General features: G+C 32.8%; 1 protein-coding gene across 1 annotated transcript in view; it reads left to right on the top strand.

Moving 5' to 3' along the window:
* Nucleotides 1–20656, top strand: part of LOC128221566 (serine-rich adhesin for platelets-like) — a 62054-nt gene that overhangs the window by 7024 nt on the left and 34374 nt on the right. The window lies entirely within an intron of this gene.

Genomic DNA, 20656 nt, shown 5'->3' with positions numbered 1-20656 from the left:
TTGTAGAATCGTTCTTTACTTGACTTTATCAAAACGGAAATATAATAACGTCATGAAAAGTTATTTTTGCTTGTTTTGCACATTAAATAAAGTATTTGTGAATATGTATGTGTGTATGTATGTAGTATATGTGTGTGTGTGTGTGTGTGTGTGTGTGTGTGTGTGTGTGTGTGCAATACCCTAGCTCTTTTTCGAAGATACCCCCTGGTTCTTTGACGAGCTCGGTGTAAAGCACCAATACACGGGGAACAACTTTCCTGGGTTAAACCAGTACTGAGTACACCACTTTTCCAAGCACTACCTTTTAAACCTAGTGTCAGGCAAGGTAGCTACTTGTACCACATTTTAACGTCTTTCGGTATGAAGCGGCCAGGGATTGAACCCACGAGCCCGCCCCCGTCCTTAAACGGAGTCCTAACCACTAGGCCACGGAGACGGTTTAAATGAAACCTAGCGCGTTTTGACTGGCAAGACAGTTTATCCTCCAAACATACATGATATTACTTTCCTTTAATGTGATTAACGTATGATACCAACTGTGTAAACGTTTGTTCTTTAACCTTTCATATTTACAAAATATTTAAATTAATGTAGTGTTTTTTTAGCATTAATAAGTTCACATTTTCACACTCCTTGTAGTTGATTTTCGATTGCACATCTGTCTTATAACATTTACTCTCTAGGAAAACACTAGCGCGTTTTGACTGCTCATTCAGCTGGTTTTCTACTTACAAATATTATATTATTACAAATGTACGTTGGAAAAATTATAACTTAACAAATTTTATTTTAAGGCAAATATATTTATATATATATATATATATATATATATATATATATATATATATATATATATATATATATATATATATATATATAGCTAATATTACAAGTACTTCTTTCTTTGTAATGATGTATTTAACTTGCTGTTGCTGTTGTACATCGATCTTGATATGTGTCTGTATATAATCTTGGTTTTGTAGTCCTCATACAGTGGATCTTAGCTTAAGAAGTTAATAGTTGAAAGTTTGTTTTGTTATTCCCTATCATATCTCCTGTCGCATTTTTTGTTTGGAAATAAAAGGCATTTTTTTTGTTAAATGACCGCTGTTTTAAACTGACAGGGTGCTGCTACGATTTTCTTTTCAAGACATGGCGCATCCGTTATGCAGTTATAATTCAATCGGGCTTAGTCGAAACGGAAATGGGCAGGCATTCGTGGCCTTCCAGGGCCTATCGTGGACGAGGAGACAGAACAGTCAATTATCATTGAATGCGATTTGCTACACAATCGAGGATTGTAACTCATATTGGAGCAATCGCAAGGAACCTCTTATGCACATACACATATCACCATCACTTTTTTTAAATGTTTGACTTTGTATTAACACAGCCAAATCAAAGTCAACATTTTGCTTTAAATACACTTTTAGGCTGCACCGTGTTGTTCATATTACTTCTTCAAGTCTGAAACTGATATAAATTAAGTTTCGTTGTGTGTTTCATGTTTCTTTAACGCAGTATAAAAGGCGAACTATGGCGTAACTGTTCTGGAGTTTCATAGCGTAGCGTTACCGCATATTTGCACGATTACCACCCTTTATTATAAATTGGCCATTTGCGTTACAAAGTTAAATGTCTGGCGGTGTTTTCCAAAGTTTTTTTTATATATATATATCAGACTTAATTATTCTATACAAATATTTTATTTCCAACAATACTGATTTAAGAAATCATGTTAAATATTATTTATTAAACGGGATTTGTTTTCATAAAGAATATCAATAAAAATAAAGTTGTCTCCCTAAAACATTTCGCAAAGAGAATTTACCAGTTTTACACATATTAATAAAAAAAAAACTCGTCCGCCCGGGGAATATATAAGCGCGACGCTCAGCTGAAGTAATCCTTCTGTGTTTGACCGCCGTCGAGGTGACATCAAGCAGAAAACCGGAAATCGTCTATTCTTCACCTTCTGGTTGTTTAGTATTGAACATAGAGCATTGCGATCTGTGGGATAAAAATGCACCAGAAACTTATAGAGTAATCAAGCGTTCCAGTTCAAGTAACCAGATACATTGAGCTTTGCGATCTAGTTTGATGATCGGAGCTGGTGGCTAGAAAACTCCAGTAAGCCTCATACCTGGCATCGGCGTTGGCCACAGGGCATTGCGATCTATGTGCTGACAAAGGTTCAGGTATTTTGCATCGCATAGATAAGCTCTCGTAAGAGAAGGCCATTCACTATTAAAGGGATTGAACTTGATATAAACCAATAAGTAATCTTTGAACCCTGATTATTTGGTTGATAATAAGAGCTATCCATATATTTAAGCTCTCTATGACAGCGATTAAACATACAGCCGGCACGTTACATTAGTAGCATTTATATAATTTTTAATCTTAATTGAACATCTGTCCTTAAGTTTTTTATTTCAATCATTAGCTTCTGGTTTACTCGACTCAAGTCCGTATAACTAAAACATTAATTGGAATTACTAACATTGCCTTAATTGTCTTAACAGGAACGTCATGTTCGAGCCTCAAATAGATGTACATTATACTGTAACGTTCCGCTGTATGCGGAAGTGCGTTCGTAGAACGTTGATGTACTTGTTTATTATTATATGCAAATTGGCAAATCCAGGTCTCCGCGTGGATGGAGAATATACTATATTTAAGAACAAGTCGACCCCTTCAAAGTTGAGCATACTTTTCTCTTAAGGGACCTGTTGGCCTTGTTGGCCTCGCACGTTATAAATGGTGGCAGCGGTGGGATGAAGACAACTGCCGGACCGGACTTGACTGTTCGCATAAATATTACTCATTACAGGCCAAGACTCGGACGAATCTTCTCTGAGGGGGAAATAATGTAACATTACGCCGAAGGCGCAAGTGCGCTCGTAGTACGTTGATGTACTTGAATATATGCAAATTGGTATATCCAGGTTACCCTGTGAATGGCAAATATACTATATATATAAAGACCAGACGACCCCTTCAGAGTTGAGAATGATTTTCTCTGAAGGGATATATTGGCCTTGTTGGTCTCGCACGTTATAATACTTTAAAATGAAAAATTGGAAAACATTAACATCAATTTATAGACTACATTTCATCCAAAAAACAGACTCATACTGGTCTTGGACAATACTCCCATAGAATTCTTTTGTCCACAAATAAAAACAGTTATATTCTTGTAAACGTTTTTATACGGATTTACAATAACATAAAATAATAACAGGCTATTTAAATGAAGAAAAAACAAGATAATGAGAATTTGCCAAGTCGATTTCCAAAGACACCGCACCCTTAATATGATATGTTTAAGTCGATTTGCTGGGTCGCCACATCCTCAAGATAATATGATTACTTTTCTAAGAAAATATGGTATGACATCGCAACCTCAGGATAAAGTGTTTTCTAATTCGAAATGTAACATACCGCACTGTGTTTGCTTTGCTATTCCGATTTACTCAGACACAGCTACCTCAAGATAATGTGTTTACTTTGCTATTTACACACGCTTTACAACCAATAATTATCTTTAAGGCGCGGAATCTTGAGTAAATCGACATAGCTTGTAGTAAATGCGGTATCTCCAGTATGCATGACACTGCAATTCTACTTAAAGTTGAAACCATTACATGCGCACAGAAGTGTACTAGTAGAACAGTCAACAGGTATTAAAAATGATACATAAAATATCGTAAGTGTTTGTAACATTATTTAAAATCATTTTTTTTTTAAAATAAATATTGTTTGTTTTGTTTTAATGTGTACCTGCTTGTTGTGGTTTGTTTATAAAAGCGTAGGGCATGGACAAACATGAAACGAAGACATTTAAGATACGCTTGTATACAATTAGATGCGCTTTATACAAGCCCTGTTAAACCTATTAAGGCATAAAATAAATAAGGAAATGCTTGTTATTAAGGAATATCTCGAAATAAATTTCAACTCGTAACATCACACGAAAACATGTGAACTGGCTTACGCCATTCGTAACATTATTATGACTTTTGGTGGTGTGTCGTCGAATATACTGGGAACTTAACGCTCAAAATTAACAATTACTCAGTTATAATTGGAACTGTTTAGGATGAAAGAAATGTAACCTTTAAATGTGTTCTAAATTTCGCTTTAGCTAATTTTGTGTTGCTCTCGCTAGGAGAACTGCAAAATTCAATGGGATAATATAATTATCGCCAGTAGAGTCATTAATACATGGTAATGTGTACGTAGTTAATGTGACACCGGAGTTAAATTTTTATAAATATATAAATTATATCATTAAACTTCAAGTGATATGTTGATCATATAATTAAATGAATTATGTGTGATAACAAAAATCAATATTTATTCTATTTAGTGTAAAATTTGTTTAAAATTTAATAAAGGGACGTAATACATGTGACGTCTTTAATGTTACAATGCATGCCCCTTTCGGTCGTGTCAAAAGATTTTTCGTTGCTTTGATTAGTTTTCATACGATAGAAAAATACATTACATCATATATATCATTTCCTTATATGAACATACACGTTTTGTTTAAGGAAAATCATTTTCTTTATTTAAAGTTACAATGCATGCCTTTTAATCGCTTCTCAAGGTTTTTCGGTGCTTTGATTAGATATCATACGTAAAGGAAGTTTTATAAACATACAAATTTTAATTGTTTAAGGAAAATGATTTTATTTTTACGAGCAACCTTTGAAGTAATTCCTTTCAAAATGCAGAGCTTATCAGATGGTCGTTTTCCCGCGGTGAGGACAAACATGTGGTCAGTTAATGTAGTCGAAACTATTTTTAGATTATCGGACCTTGTCTGTTCTAAGAATAGGAACATGATTGTGCTTTTAGAACTTTTATTGATGAAAAAATGTTATTTATTAATTATGTGTTATGTTAGTATCTGTGTAAAAATAATACTAGTGCTGTTATGAATGCATATGTGTTAGAATAAATTGGAAGCCTAGCTTATATCCAAAACTATGCCAAGAATACACCGGAACGAAGCTATTACGCAAAAAAATGAAAACATCCTATTAGAAAAGTATACAGTACGCCTAAAAATCATAGAAAGAATATTATTTTGTTATTGTATAGCAGGTAAGTCATAGTATTTGAAGCATTAGCAACGTGAAATCTGAGATACAACTATTTTGACTTTCAGACAATCATATTTTTGTTCTTATCTCATAAAAGTGATGTCAAAAATACACCATTACAAATAAGCGTTCTTCTGGGTCACACCAGGTTATAATTACAAACCCTGCAGGCGATGGGACACTTGCGGTCGGTGATAATTTCTAGAACATCTTGAGTGAATATCAGTATGTTACCTTCCCACAAGAGCCTCCATTATTTTGACCAACATTAATCTGATAAATATAAAGATCTAAAAATAGTTATATTCTGCTAAAAATAAAACGCCGGGATATAGAAATACAGCGCGGAAATAGCCGAACAAGCAAGAACTAATACTCTGACCGCAATACAACTAATTCATTTTTATGATTTAGTCGTCATTCTGCTAAACATAGAGAACATTGAGACAAAAATGGGTTAAAACGACATGAAAAGAAGTAGTTCTTTAGATTTTGCGGTCTTAAGACTACCTGCGCGCATGTTTCATTTGACAGAATGTTCAATATCAGCAGTTTTATTTGATAAGATTGAAACAAGTTTACTCTCCTGGGACAAAAATGAAACGAATACATTTCCGATACGCTTGCGTACCGGCAATTAGATGCGACACAAACATGTCCTGTTATAACCCTTTAAGGCATACAATAAAAAGGAAATGTTTGCCATTCAGAGTTATTTACTTTCATCTCGTAACATCACACGTTAAAAAAAATCGTCCGTGAACTGGCTACAGTACGCCATTCTTGACATAAAATTTTATGACTTCAAGTACTTTGTCGTCGAATATTCTGCGAACTTAACGCTGAAGCTAAGAATTATTTAGTTACTGTATAAATGGAACTGTTTAGGATAACATAAATGAAATTTTAAAAACGTTTTCAACTTTTCAATTTTGAATTTTATGAAGTTATTGCACTATATTTGTTTTCTTTAAGAAGTATTGCTCTATAGGAGAACTGCAAAATACTTTGGGATAATTTAATTATCGCCAATAGAGCCTAATATAAATAGCGCAGTGTACGTCGTTAAACAGTTTTTGAAGTTCAGTGTTTATATATTAAAAAAATATATTTTTAAACTTCAAGTGATATGTTAAAAATATAAATAAATTAAATATGAATTATCAAAAATATCAATATCTTATTAAATTAGTATATATCTTGTTTAATTTTTTATAAAGGGAAGTAATAGATTGCCTATAATTCATCGTAATTTGTATACATTTTCTGGATTATTGTTGTAACGTGTTTAGTACAGTATGTTTTTTAGTCTGTACTAAAAAATACCGCATTTTTTTAAATCTAGAATAAACGTATTCGTCTAACATCTTCTGCAGTACAGTATACCTGATACAGAAAGACCTTTTGTCAGAATTTTCAATTTCGGCAGTTTAATTTGATAAGATTGAAACAAGTTCGTATACAGTATACAGTAGTCTAAAATAAAAGACGTGTTATAAGAAATTCTTCCAGTCCCTAACGTCTAAACGGATATGGAAAAAACGGGGGTGTTTTAAAAATATTGAAATTGTATTAAGTGAAGTATTTTACAATTGAAATGGATAATGCAGGTTTATATTCATATTTTACCATGGAAGTGAAAAGCTATTTTGCACAAATCAAGCATTTAATGCTTTAAAACACATTATTTACCTTTCCAATAAAACGAAAGTTAGCTGACACAGACAACAATTATGCCAAGCGGGAAAAACTCGATCCAATTGTAATAACTTGGTCACCTCCGACAAGCTTTGAGATATACTTCGTAAATACTATCGTAACAACTCGGCCATGGGCGAAATGTTCCGATTGTTGTTTAATTGCGAACTAACCCTTGCAGTTGCCGTTCATGTATATATCGATATATTTTGAAAGAATGAAATGAAGCCAAACCCGTTAAACTCATATTTTTTTCGTTTGGTATTTGTTTTTGTTTTTTGTGAACGGAACATACAGTATATAAAATAACATTATCTGGTAATATGTCTTGTTTTTATGATATTTTATAGACACAATATGCTTTAACCCGGAATCCCGATCGGAATAACTACCCACGTTTCGTATCAAACAATTTGTACGTAACGGATTTGCCATATCAAAAATCGTAAAAAAATCCGTCAACCCACAATTATTTTGGCAAACTGTACCAACTGGTGTCAATTATCATTTATTATTATAATTATTATTATTATTATTATTATTATTATTATTATTATTATTATTATTATTATTATTATTTAGTATTATCATTGTTCTTATTATCATTATAATTATAATTATTATTATTTTTATTATTATTTTTATTATTATTATTATTATTATTATTATTATTATTATTATTATTATTATTATTATTGTAGTAGTAGTCAGGGTTTTTATTAATATTTCTATCATTATTACCATTATTATTATAATTATAATAATAATAATAATTATTATTATTATTATTATTATTATTATTATTATTATTATTATTATTATTATTGAACAATTTCTGAAACCTTAATATGTTCTGAGAGGAATGCTATTGTTTGGAGACAATTTGTTAATTAAGTTACAAGCTTTACAAAAACACGATCGTCAGTACGAGGATTTCATGTAACATTCAGCGTCTATGGGAATATTAGAGTTTGGGTTTGTTTGTTTTTTCTTTGGAATTTTTGGTCGATATTTAGGGTTTTGTGATAGTTGATCATATTCCAAATAATGTTGTGGGTTGTTGTTTTTTTACTTTTTTTGGAGGGTGTGTGGTCTGGGTGGGTCATGTCGACTCAACTGCCGGTTTTGGTCCATATTAAATGTTAGATCTTGGACACAATTCCAAAGACGTCTCTTCTGGAATTATGTTACACACGCATACCTTTGGTGCGTAAAATCTGTGATGGTTTATTCTTTTAAGGCATAAATGTTATCAGTTTGAGATTATGTTCTAACTAGAGAACTACAAAATTCAATCCGATACAATCGGGGAGACATAATTATATGCCCTGTTCGTCAATCAGTCTAGTGTGAAAGGAAAACATTTATATAAATATAACAAAAATATTTCAGTAAAATTTACAATAAAATATATCTACAATTGAATGGTAATCTATATAAGAAAAATATTCGATATCTTATAAAAATAGTAAAACATTTATTTGAGTTTTATAAAGGGAAGTAATACGAGATTATAAAAAAACGATAATTTTCCGGATTATCACAGAGAAGCATTCATTGTGTCCTGTAGTCCTTACATAATTCAACAGAGAAAGATTAATTTTCAGAAATTCTCATTTTTATCCAAGGAGAAACGTAACTGAACTGTCCAATAAGGCAATGTCTATACTGGTTAAGAAGCAGTTTCCGACACTATTGCTTTTTCGAGTTCTTTCTTCAGATTTTCAGAAAGAAGGTTTTGCAAGTCACTTCTATGGTAACAAGCCCGGTAAGGAGTGGGTATCAGGCTTCTTTAAGAGCTAGTTGATACGGAGCTTTTGTCTGATCCATCACGAATATACAATGCAGATGAAATTGGTGTAAGTCTTTGTATGAAAGGAAGCCAGGTTATTGGATTCAAAGGGGCACCGGTAGTATACCATTATGGGAACTCCGATAAGACTCAGCTAACAGTAATGGCTGCATGTAGTGCAACAGGGCATTATGTACCACCAATGATCATTTTTCCAGGATATCGATTTTCCTACAATCCTCTTGAAGGCTTCGAAGAAGCGGCTTTGGGTCGATCAGAGTCAGGTTGGATAGAATCGGCAGTCTTTTGCAATTGGCTCGAGAATGTCTTTATTCCAGCAATTGAACAGCGACACGTCAAGAAACCGTTGTTACTGTTAATTGACGGTCATGTTAATCATATTACAATGAAAGCGTCAGATATTTGTCTGCAGGGTGGAATTGAGTTGTACTGTCTTTTTGAACACGCGTCCCATGTCCTCCAGCCCCTTGACTTAAGGCTCTTCAGCTCACTTAAGAAGTCATGGAGACAAGCAGTAAGGGACTGGCAGTCAGAAAACGTAGGTATGAACGTGACAAAGTCGACTTAAAATTGTCCTGTTTCAATCTTTTAAGGCTTAAATGATGTCAGTTGAAGATTTAAATATTGCTTTTGATACGAATTTGAATTATGTTCTCTTAATAGAACTACAAAATTCAATCCGAAAACAATCTGGGGGATATATTAATATATGTTCTTCCTCCTAAATCTGTCTACAGTTAAACGAGAATCAACTTTTAGAATATCACAAAAGTATATCATACAAATAAAACAATAAAAAACTATCTACAATTAAATGAAAATCTGAATAATAAAAATATTCAATATTTTATACAAAAAGTATAACAGACAGACAGACAGACAGTTTATTGACTTGCACATAGTACATCGTCACAACACATACATATTATAATACAATTTGTCAACGTGTATGGGCAATGATAATAAACAATAATAAATACACATTATAACAAACAAATATGTAGAAAAAAAGAAAAAAGAAAAAAGACAATAAATAATAAATGAGAAGGTGAACATGGTTTATAAATGAAATTAAGTATTGACATTTAGTAAGTTTGATCTTATTTTAAGAGATTCTTTAACAAAGATACAAAGTTTTATAAGTTCCGTTCTTTAGTTGAATTTATTAACTGGATATATTTAAATACTGTCGGCTTTACAAAATAGTATTTCTTTAAATATTTTCTTCTAAGAGCAATTGTTTTAGTTTCTTTTAAGGGAGGTAATACGAGGTTATGAAACACCATTATTTTCCCTAATTATCTTAGGGTAGCATTTTTTGTGCCCTGTAGTCTTTACTAAATACAACAGAGAATGATTTACTTTCTGAAATTCTCATTTTTAGCCAAGAAGAAACGCAGCTGAACTGTCCAATATTTATATACTGGTTGAGAAGCAGTTTCTAATAGAGATGGCTTGATTAGTGATTACCTTGTAAAGTGAAATGATCATACTTACTAACTTAGTACAATGAAGGCGTCATATATTTGTCTGCAGGGTGGAATTGAGTTGTACTGTCTTTTTGAACATGCGTATCCAGCCTCTTGATTTAAGGCTCTTCAGCTAACTTAAGAAGTCATGGAGACAAGCGGTAAGGGACTGGCAGACAGAAAACGTAGTAATTGACAAAATCATTAAGCACAAGACATTAACCGTTATAAGTTACACTACACTGGTTAGTAAGTTACTAACCAGTGTAGTGTAACTTATAACGGTTAATGTCTTGTGCTTAATGTTTTTGTCAATTATTGGTATTTTTGTCATAACCCAGTGTATCTTTTACACCACTTTGACGTTTATTTTACATCGTTCTGTTCGATCTGATTATAAGATGGCAATGGGAGACCATGCTTAAAATTAGTTTAGGTCTAACCTACTAGTTGCTTCCCTTAGACAATAGTCTGCTATGTTAATATTTCAATTAGATGTATATTTATTAATTCTACAACAGTTTCTTTCTTAAGATATGCAAGCATTTTTCTGCTAGAACGTACTGTTATTCTTCTCCACTCAGATACATAATATGTTACTAACCGATCGATAAGTATTCGATTTCCAGAATTCAAGTAAATACTAGCGGGCATCTCAGTTCACTTTTACTTGATGGTTTTACTTGTATGTTGTTTTTTTTCAATCTTCTATCTTTCTTCGATTATTATTATCTTTCTCTTTGCTCCTGGTGACTGATCTGCACATATATGTTTACAGTATGGCGTCTGACATAAGTTCTTATGGAATTGCCATAGTGGTATACAACACTAGACTATTGCAGTACATAATACATTCAGTATAACTCCATTCAAGGACACAATCGCTATTTAAATTCGAATATTCGGTAATTCTTTCGATTTGATATTATATTACAAAAAGATATTCTAAAATATTAAAGGTTGTAATAATCTATTATCATTATTCGCTAAAGTTTTAATTCGGTTTAATTCATAAATACATTATGTATTTTATCTATATTTATTAGTGAGACAATGAGATTATCGTTACTGTTTATTTTAATCAAGTAAAATTATGAATCATTCAATATATTAATTTGTCCTCTCAAAACTTCATAGCATTGGAAATGAATCTAGCAATACTGTTGATAACCAAAACATTTTGCTATGAAAGTAGATAACTAAACTGAAGCACAATATGCCTGTTTGATTTTATTTCATGTTATAATGCAAGTTTTTCATTTTTCTTGCATATCGGACGTGTGTTTCCGGTCATGTGACAAGTGCTGGAAAACCCCATCTTACATACCCCATGTAAGATGAGTCACGTGCAACAACGCGCCATTTCTTATTTCTTTTATTGTATGGCTTATGAAAAATATATTATGCCATTTCAATAAAGCGCAATCAAATATAAATGTTTGCAAGACTTTTAATTAAAATTAAAACTAAATAATCGTAAAAAACGCTATTTTAGTTATTTAAAATTACTGCGCTCTATGACGTCAATAAACAACGTCGCTGGCACTTTTTGGTGTGTAATTGTACACATATAGGATGTGACACGAGTTGTCATTTAATACAAGATTTTATTAAACGAGTTCAGGAAATTTGTTAGTAAGCGAGCCTCTGGCGAGCTTACTAACAACTTTCATGGACGAGTTTAATAAAAATCTTGTATAAAATGACAACGAGTGTCAGATCTTTTTTATCACATGCTTAAAACGGTGTTTTTATTACCAATTTAGTTCCACGTTCCACTTTCTAAACCCATTGTTTGACAGCCAAAGTACACTAAGTGGAATGTCAACGATGCGCCATATAAATAGTTCCAAATGAAAATGAAAAAAACAGCTAGCAGTTATCAAGTTTTTATTCTGATAAAGCGCTGAACAAGTCACAAGTATAAACATGTGTAGTAAAATATCGAACAACATGAATAACGAACAATTTTAACCATTAAAACACAATAAGTACACAACTTGATGACGTCACACTGAGAGTACATGCTTTTACGCGGTTTATGTGACCTACATCGTCTGTCAAGGTTTACTGTGTGCACGGATTTAAAAGTTATTCGCTGTCGCTTTCTACGATGACTTTAAAGCGTTTTCTTAGTGGACATGGATTTTCACAACATGCAGATGATTACGACGAAGCCTTACTCTGCACTGCATGGATATTGATGTTGAAAAAGTTCCATCAAGAATGTTTCCAGAGAACAAGCTGTTCTTACCGTCTTGGGACGTACGTGTGATGAGAAACCTGTGCTGCGGAATTCGTATTTGTGTTTTGGTAACCGACAGCTGATTAAACTGGCAAGCAAATTTTATGGCATTGGTCGCATATTGCCTGTTAAGATGGAGATGTTTGAAATATTATCGTGTTGTTTGTCACTAATGTGGCTGTATTTGTTGACTGACTGGATATTTCTGTGACTAGTAATCTGCATTATCTGGTTGGCGGAACATTGTTATCAGAAAGTTTTCGAACAAGATGCTTTCTGGCACTATGATTCGTAAGCCATTTGTCTCCCGGAAGTCCTTCCGCTTCATTATTGAGGTTAGTATTTGTTGGCGTTTAAACCATTTTGTTTACAAACAATGCGGAGGGATATCTAGGTCGCGTGTGATTAGTCTAGCCAATAGAAATGTCTGATATGTTATCTTACACATGTGTAAGATAAACATTATTTACCTTTCCAATAAAACGAAAGTTAGCTGACACAGACAACAATTATGCCAAGCGGGAAAAACTCGACCCAATTGTAATAACTTGGTCACCTCCGACAAGCTTCGAGATATACTTCGTAAATACTATCGTAACAACACGGCCATGGGCGAAATGTTCCGATTGTTGTTTAATTGCGAACTAACCCTTGCAGTTGCCGTTCATGTATATATCGATATATTTTGAAAGAATGAAATGAAGCCAAACCCGTTAAACTCATATTTTTTTCGTTTGGTATTTGTTTTTGTTTTTTTGTGAACGGAACATACAGTATATAAAATAACATTATCTGGTAATATGTCTTGTTTTTATGATATTTTATAGACACAATATGCTTTAACCCGGAATCCCGATCGGAATAACTACCCACGTTTCGTATCAAACAATTTGTACGTAACGGATTTGCCATATCAAAAATCGTAAAAAAATCCGTCAACCCACAATTATTTTGGCAAACTGTACCAACTGGTGTCAATTATCATTTATTATTATTATTATTATTATTATTATTATTATTATTATTATTATTATTATTATTATTTAGTATTATCATTGTTCTTATTATCATTATAATTATAATTATTATTATTTTTATTATTATTTTTATTATTATTATTATTATTATTATTATTATTATTATTATTATTATTATTCTTATTATTATTATTGTAGTAGTAGTCAGGGTTTTTATTAATATTTCTATCATTTTTACCATTATTATTATAATTATAATAATAATAATAATTATTATTATTATTATTATTATTATTATTATTATTATTATTGAACAATTTCTGAAACCTTAATATGTTCTGAGAGGAATGCTATTGTTTGGAGACAATTTGTTAATTAAGTTACAAGCTTTACAAAAACACGATCGTCAGTACGAGGATTTCATGTAACATTCAGCGTCTATGGGAATATTAGAGTTTGGGTTTGTTTGTTTTTTCTTTGGAATTTTTGGTCGATATTTAGGGTTTTGTGATAGTTGATCATATTCCAAATAATGTTGTGGGTTGTTGTTTTTTTTACTTTTTTTGGAGGGTGTGTGGTCTGGGTGGGTCATGTCGACTCAACTGCCGGTTTTGGTCCATATTAAATGTTAGATCTTGGACACAATTCCAAAGACGTCTCTTCTGGAATTATGTTACACACGCATACCTTTGGTGCGTAAAATCTGTGATGGTTTATTCTTTTAAGGCATAAATGTTATCAGTTTGAGATTATGTTCTAACTAGAGAACTACAAAATTCAATCCGATACAATCGGGGAGACATAATTATATGCCCTGTTCGTCAATCAGTCTAGTGTGAAAGGAAATAACTTTATATAAATATAACAAAAATATTTCAGTAAAATTTACAATAAAATATATCTACAATTGAATGGTAATCTATATAAGAAAAATATTCAATATCTTATAAAAATAGTAAAACATTTATTTGAGTTTTATAAAGGGAAGTAATACGAGATTATAAAAAAAAACGATAATTTTCCGGATTATCACAGAGAAGCATTCATTGTGTCCTGTAGTCCTTACATAATTCAACAGAGAAAGATTTATTTTCAGAAATTCTCATTTTAATCCAAGGAGAAACGTAACTGAACTGTCCAATAAGGCAATGTCTATACTGGTTAAGAAGCAGTTTCCGACACTATTGCTTTTTCGAGTTCTTTCTTCAGATTTTCAGAAAGAAGGTTTTGCAAGTCACTTCTATGGTAACAAGCCCGGTAAGGAGTGGGTATCAGGCTTCTTTAAGAGCTAGTTGATACGGAGCTTTTGTCTGATCCATCACGAATATACAATGCAGATGAAATTGGTGTAAGTCTTTGTATGAAAGGAAGCCAGGTTATTGGATTCAAAGGGGCACCGGTAGTATACCATTATGGGAACTCCGATAAGACTCAGCTAACAGTAATGGCTGCATGTAGTGCAACAGGGCATTATGTACCACCAATGATCATTTTTCCAGGATATCGATTTTCCTACAATCCTCTTGAAGGCTTCGAAGAAGCGGCTTTGGGTCGATCAGAGTCAGGTTGGATAGAATCGGCAGTCTTTTGCAATTGGCTCGAGAATGTCTTTATTCCAGCAATTGAACAGCGACACGTCAAGAAACCGTTGTTACTGTTAATTGACGGTCATGTTAATCATATTACAATGAAAGCGTCAGATATTTGTCTGCATGGTGGAATTGAGTTGTACTGTCTTTTTGAACACGCGTCCCATGTCCTCCAGCCCCTTGACTTAAGGCTCTTCAGCTCACTTAAGAAGTCATGGAGACAAGCAGTAAGGGACTGGCAATCAGAAAACGTAGGTATGAACGTGACAAAGTCGACTTAAAATTGTCCTGTTTCAATCTTTTAAGGCTTAAATGATGTCAGTTGAAGATTTAAATATTGCTTTTGATACGAATTTGAATTATGTTCTCTTAATAGAACTACAAAATTCAATCCGAAAACAATCTGGGGGATATATTAATATATGTTCTTCCTCCTAAATCTGTCTACAGTTAAACGAGAATCAACTTTTAGAATATCACAAAAGTATATCATACAAATAAAACAATAAAAAACTATCTACAATTAAATGAAAATCTGAATAATAAAAATATTCAATATTTTATACAAAAAAGTATAACAGACAGACAGACAGACAGTTTATTGACTTGTACATAGTACATCGTCACAACACATACATATTATAATACAATTTGTCAACGTGTATGGGCAATGATAATAAACAATAATAAATACACATTATAACAAACAAATATGTAGAAAAAAAGAAAAAAGAAAAAAGACAATAAATAATAAATGAGAAGGTGAACATGGTTTATAAATGAAATTAAGTATTGACATTTAGTAAGTTTGATCTTATTTTAAGAGATTCTTTAACAAAGATACAAAGTTTTATAAGTTCCGTTCTTTAGTTGAATTTATTAACTGGATATATTTAAATACTGTCGGCTTTACAAAATAGTATTTCTTTAAATATTTTCTTCTAAGAGCAATTGTTTTAGTTTCTTTTAAGGGAGGTAATACGAGGTTATGAAACACCATTAATTTCCCTAATTATCTTAGGGTAGCATTTATTGTGCCCTGTAGTCTTTACTAAATACAACAGAGAATGATTTACTTTCTGAAATTCTCATTTTTAGCCAAGAAGAAACGCAGCTGAACTGTCCAATATTTATATACTGGTTGAGAAGCAGTTTCTAATAGAGATGGCTTGATTAGTGATTACCTTGTAAAGTGAAATGATCATACTTACTAACTTAGTACAATGAAGGCGTCATATATTTGTCTGCAGGGTGGAATTGAGTTGTACTGTCTTTTTGAACATGCGTATCCAGCCTCTTGATTTAAGGCTCTTCAGCTAACTTAAGAAGTCATGGAGACAAGCGGTAAGGGACTGGCAGACAGAAAACGTAGTAATTGACAAAATCATTAAGCACAAGACATTAACCGTTATAAGTTACACTACACTGGTTAGTAAGTTACTAACCAGTGTAGTGTAACTTATAACGGTTAATGTCTTGTGCTTAATGTTTTTGTCAATTATTGGTATTTTTGTCATAACCCAGTGTATCTTTTACACCACTTTGACGTTTATTTTACATCGTTCTGTTCGATCTGATTATAAGATGGCAATGGGAGACCATGCTTAAAATTAGTTTAGGTCTAACCTACTAGTTGCTTCCCTTAGACAATAGTCTGCTATGTTAATATTTCAATTAGATGTATATTTATTAATTCTACAACAGTTTCTTTCTTAAGATATGCAAGCATTTTTCTGCTAGAACGTACTGTTATTCTTCTCCACTCAGATACATAATATGTTACTAACCGATCGATAAGTATTCGATTTCCAGAATTCAAGTAAATACTAGCGGGCATCTCAGTTCACTTTTACTTGATGGTTTTACTTGTATGTTGTTTTTTTTCAATCTTCTATCTTTCTTCGATTATTATTATCTTTCTCTTTGCTCCTGGTGACTGATCTGCACATATATGTTTACAGTATGGCGTCTGACATACGTTCTTATGGAATTGCCATAGTGGTATACAACACTAGACTATTGCAGTACATAATACATTCAGTATAACTCCATTCAAGGACACAATCGCTATTTAAATTCGAATATTCGGTAATTCTTTCGATTTGATATTATATTACAAAAAGATATTCTAAAATATTAAAGGTTGTAATAATCTATTATCATTATTCGCTAAAGTTTTAATTCGGTTTAATTCATAAATACATTATGTATTTTATCTATATTTATTAGTGAGACAATGAGATTATCGTTACTGTTTATTTTAATCAAGTAAAATTATGAATCATTCAATATATTAATTTGTCCTCTCAAAACTTCATAGCATTGGAAATGAATCTAGCAATACTGTTGATAACCAAAACATTTTGCTATGAAAGTAGATTACTAAACTGAAGCACAATATGCCTGTTTGATTTTATTTCATGTTATAATGCAAGTTTTTCATTTTTCTTGCATATCGGACGTGTGTTTCCGGTCATGTGACAAGTGCTGGAAAACCCCATCTTACATACCCCATGTAAGATGAGTCACGTGCAACAACGCGCCATTTCTTATTTCTTTTATTGTATGGCTTATGAAAAATATATTATGCCATTTCAATAAAGCGCAATCAAATATAAATGTTTGCAAGACTTTTAATTAAAATTAAAACTAAATAATCGTAAAAAACGCTATTTTAGTTATTTAAAATTACTGCGCTCTATGACGTCAGTAAACAACGTCGCTGGCACTTTTTGGTGTGTAATTGTACACATATAGGATGTGACACGAGTTGTCATTTAATACAAGATTTTATTAAACGAGTTCAGGAAATTTGTTAGTAAGCGAGCCTCTGGCGAGCTTACTAACAACTTTCATGGACGAGTTTAATAAAAATCTTGTATAAAATGACAACGAGTGTCAGATCTTTTTTATCACATGCTTAAAACGGTGTTTTTATTACCAATTTAGTTCCACGTTCCACTTTCTAAACCCATTGTTTGACAGCCAAAGTACACTAAGTGGAATGTCAACGATGCGCCATATAAATAGTTCCAAATGAAAATGAAAAAAACAGCTAGCAGTTATCAAGTTTTTATTCTGATAAAGCGCTGAACAAGTCACAAGTATAAACATGTGTAGTAAAATATCGAACAACATGAATAACGAACAATTTTAACCATTAAAACACAATAAGTACACAACTTGATGACGTCACACTGAGAGTACATGCTTTTACGCGGTTTATGTGACCTACATCGTCTGTCAAGGTTTACTGTGTGCACGGATTTAAAAGTTATTCGCTGTCGCTTTCTACGATGACTTTAAAGCGTTTTCTTAGTGGACATGGATTTTCACAACATGCAGATGATTACGACGAAGCCTTACTCTGCACTGCATGGATGTTGATGCTGAAAAAGTTCCATCAAGAATGTTTCCAGAGAACAAGCTGTTCTTACCGTCTTGGGACGTACGTGTGATGAGAAACCTGTGCTGCGGAATTCGTATTTGTGTTTTGGTAACCGACAGCTGATTAAACTGGCAAGCAAATTTTATGGCATTGGTCGCATATTGCCTGTTAAGATGGAGATGTTTGAAATATTATCGTGTTGTTTGTCACTAATGTGGCTGTATTTGTTGACTGACTGGATATTTCTGTGACTAGTAATCTGCATTATCTGGTTGGCGGAACATTGTTATCAGAAAGTTTTCGAACAAGATGCTTTCTGGCACTATGATTCGTAAGCCATTTGTCTCCCGGAAGTCCTTCCGCTTCATTATTGAGGTTAGTATTTGTTGGCGTTTAAACCATTTTGTTTACAAACAATGCGGAGGGATATCTAGGTCGCGTGTGATTAGTCTAGCCAATAGAAATGTCTGATATGTTATCTTACACATGTGTAAGATAAAAATATTCGTAATGGGTATATTACACGGAAAACAAGGGTAAGCATGTGATAAAAGTTCGTTTTACGTCATTTTTTCCACAAATTGATAAATTAAGATATGCAAGAAAAAATATCCGACGGATAGAAAAATCCGACCCGAGGGCACGCTGCGTGGCCGGTAACTCGGCAAGCCTCGTAACCGGCTTACGAACGTGCCCTCGGGTCGGATTTTTCTATCCGTACCGGAAACACATGATAGATACTTATATTCCCCAACAATCCTTCTCTCAATATTTTGTGAAAATTTCTTAATGGTAGTGACATGCGTAACGTGTTTTCGTTTCTTCCTTCAGTTAAAAATGAGGGTACAAGGTCGTTTATACAATATTATAAACTTATAAATGTTAAATACACAATAAAATGACTCAAGGCATAATAATACAAGCATAAATGCGATGCATAAAGTTGCTTCTTCTTAGAGCATAACCATTCACAATATTCATCGCTAACTGCCTTAATTTTGTTGTCAAAAATGTTTCATTATTTGGTAAGTATGTATAATATGCTCATTTACATTTTAGTGATGCCTCTGGTTTTTGTCTTCCGCGGTTATTCTTGAACTCATAGTTTAAGTGTTATTATTAGTAGATCAGTAGTAGTATTAGCACCGTCTGCTCCATTAGTTCTTATTATTATCCGGTATATCACTATGTATGTCAGTATTCCCTGTAGTAATAGTAAATAAGATGTGGATTTTCTTTTACATGTACTTGTAGAGAATGCGTACTGTCACATGCCATGTAACCCTTGTCATCAATCAAAGGGGCTGTACTCCGTATGATAAAATACCGAAGAAAAAGAAAATTTTCGAAAACTGACATATGACATAAACTTGGCATCGATGTGTACAATGCATTAAAACTTGCTAACTGAAGTACCACACAGTTTACAATTTGTTTAAGTTTAGCAGTTATTTCGTATCTCTTCATTAAAATCATTACTGGGTTTGTCTACCAGGTAGAATTCATTCCTTATGCGTGATTGGCTAGTCGGTGTTATCACGTGATATTACCGAGGAAGGTGTATAGCTTAATTATGTCACCCAATTAAAGTAAGCCTGCATAGCTTTGTGGATACGACGCTCGACAGCAATTTTTGCGACACGGGTTCGAACCCGGTCTCCGACACATTTTTTTTACATTTTGGTACATTTTTTACAATTATGATATCAAAGCGTAACACATTCTATTAGAAAATTGTCCTAAGATTCGTTACAGAAAAACCTTTTTGGTGCCAATCTGGTGTACAGTCCCTTAAAAGACAGTGCATCAGACATTCAGAAGCAACCCAGGTGTGAAAAAGTAACACAATAAACATCAACAACAACAACAACAACAGCAACAACAACAACAATTACCTTTATTTGCCATGGTAACATTTGTTACAACAGACTATAAAGTTCAATAAAGCATCGGTAAACAAGATGGTATCGAAGTGAAATTATTACGTAATATAATAATGTTAACATGTACAACTGAAATAAAGCTGAGACGCGACAGTCAGAACTCTGTATTCCCAACTCACATATGGCCCCAGTATATCAACAAAAACACACGTCCGATCCGGATTAAAACTAAAGAACAAGTGAGAAAGGTGCCAAAATAAAGAAGGGTGGAAAATTGAACCTTCGGCAATGAGAAAGAGTTCCCACTCTTAACAATATTAAATTTCCTCAAAATTTGTTAAATTCATAACAGTTTGTCGTCGGAGGGGATTTATAACAACAAGTGTCGTATTGTCTTAGTTAAAGATAAAGGCGACAGTACAGCATCGACCTATTTCGTTTTATCTTTCTCAACCTTAGTCTGCTTCTGTTGTACTCTATTTC

This window comes from Mya arenaria, chromosome 16, assembly GCF_026914265.1.
Source record: "Mya arenaria isolate MELC-2E11 chromosome 16, ASM2691426v1".
In the NCBI taxonomy this organism is placed as follows: domain Eukaryota; kingdom Metazoa; phylum Mollusca; class Bivalvia; order Myida; family Myidae; genus Mya; species Mya arenaria.
This window is presented reverse-complemented; position numbering and strand designations above follow the sequence as displayed.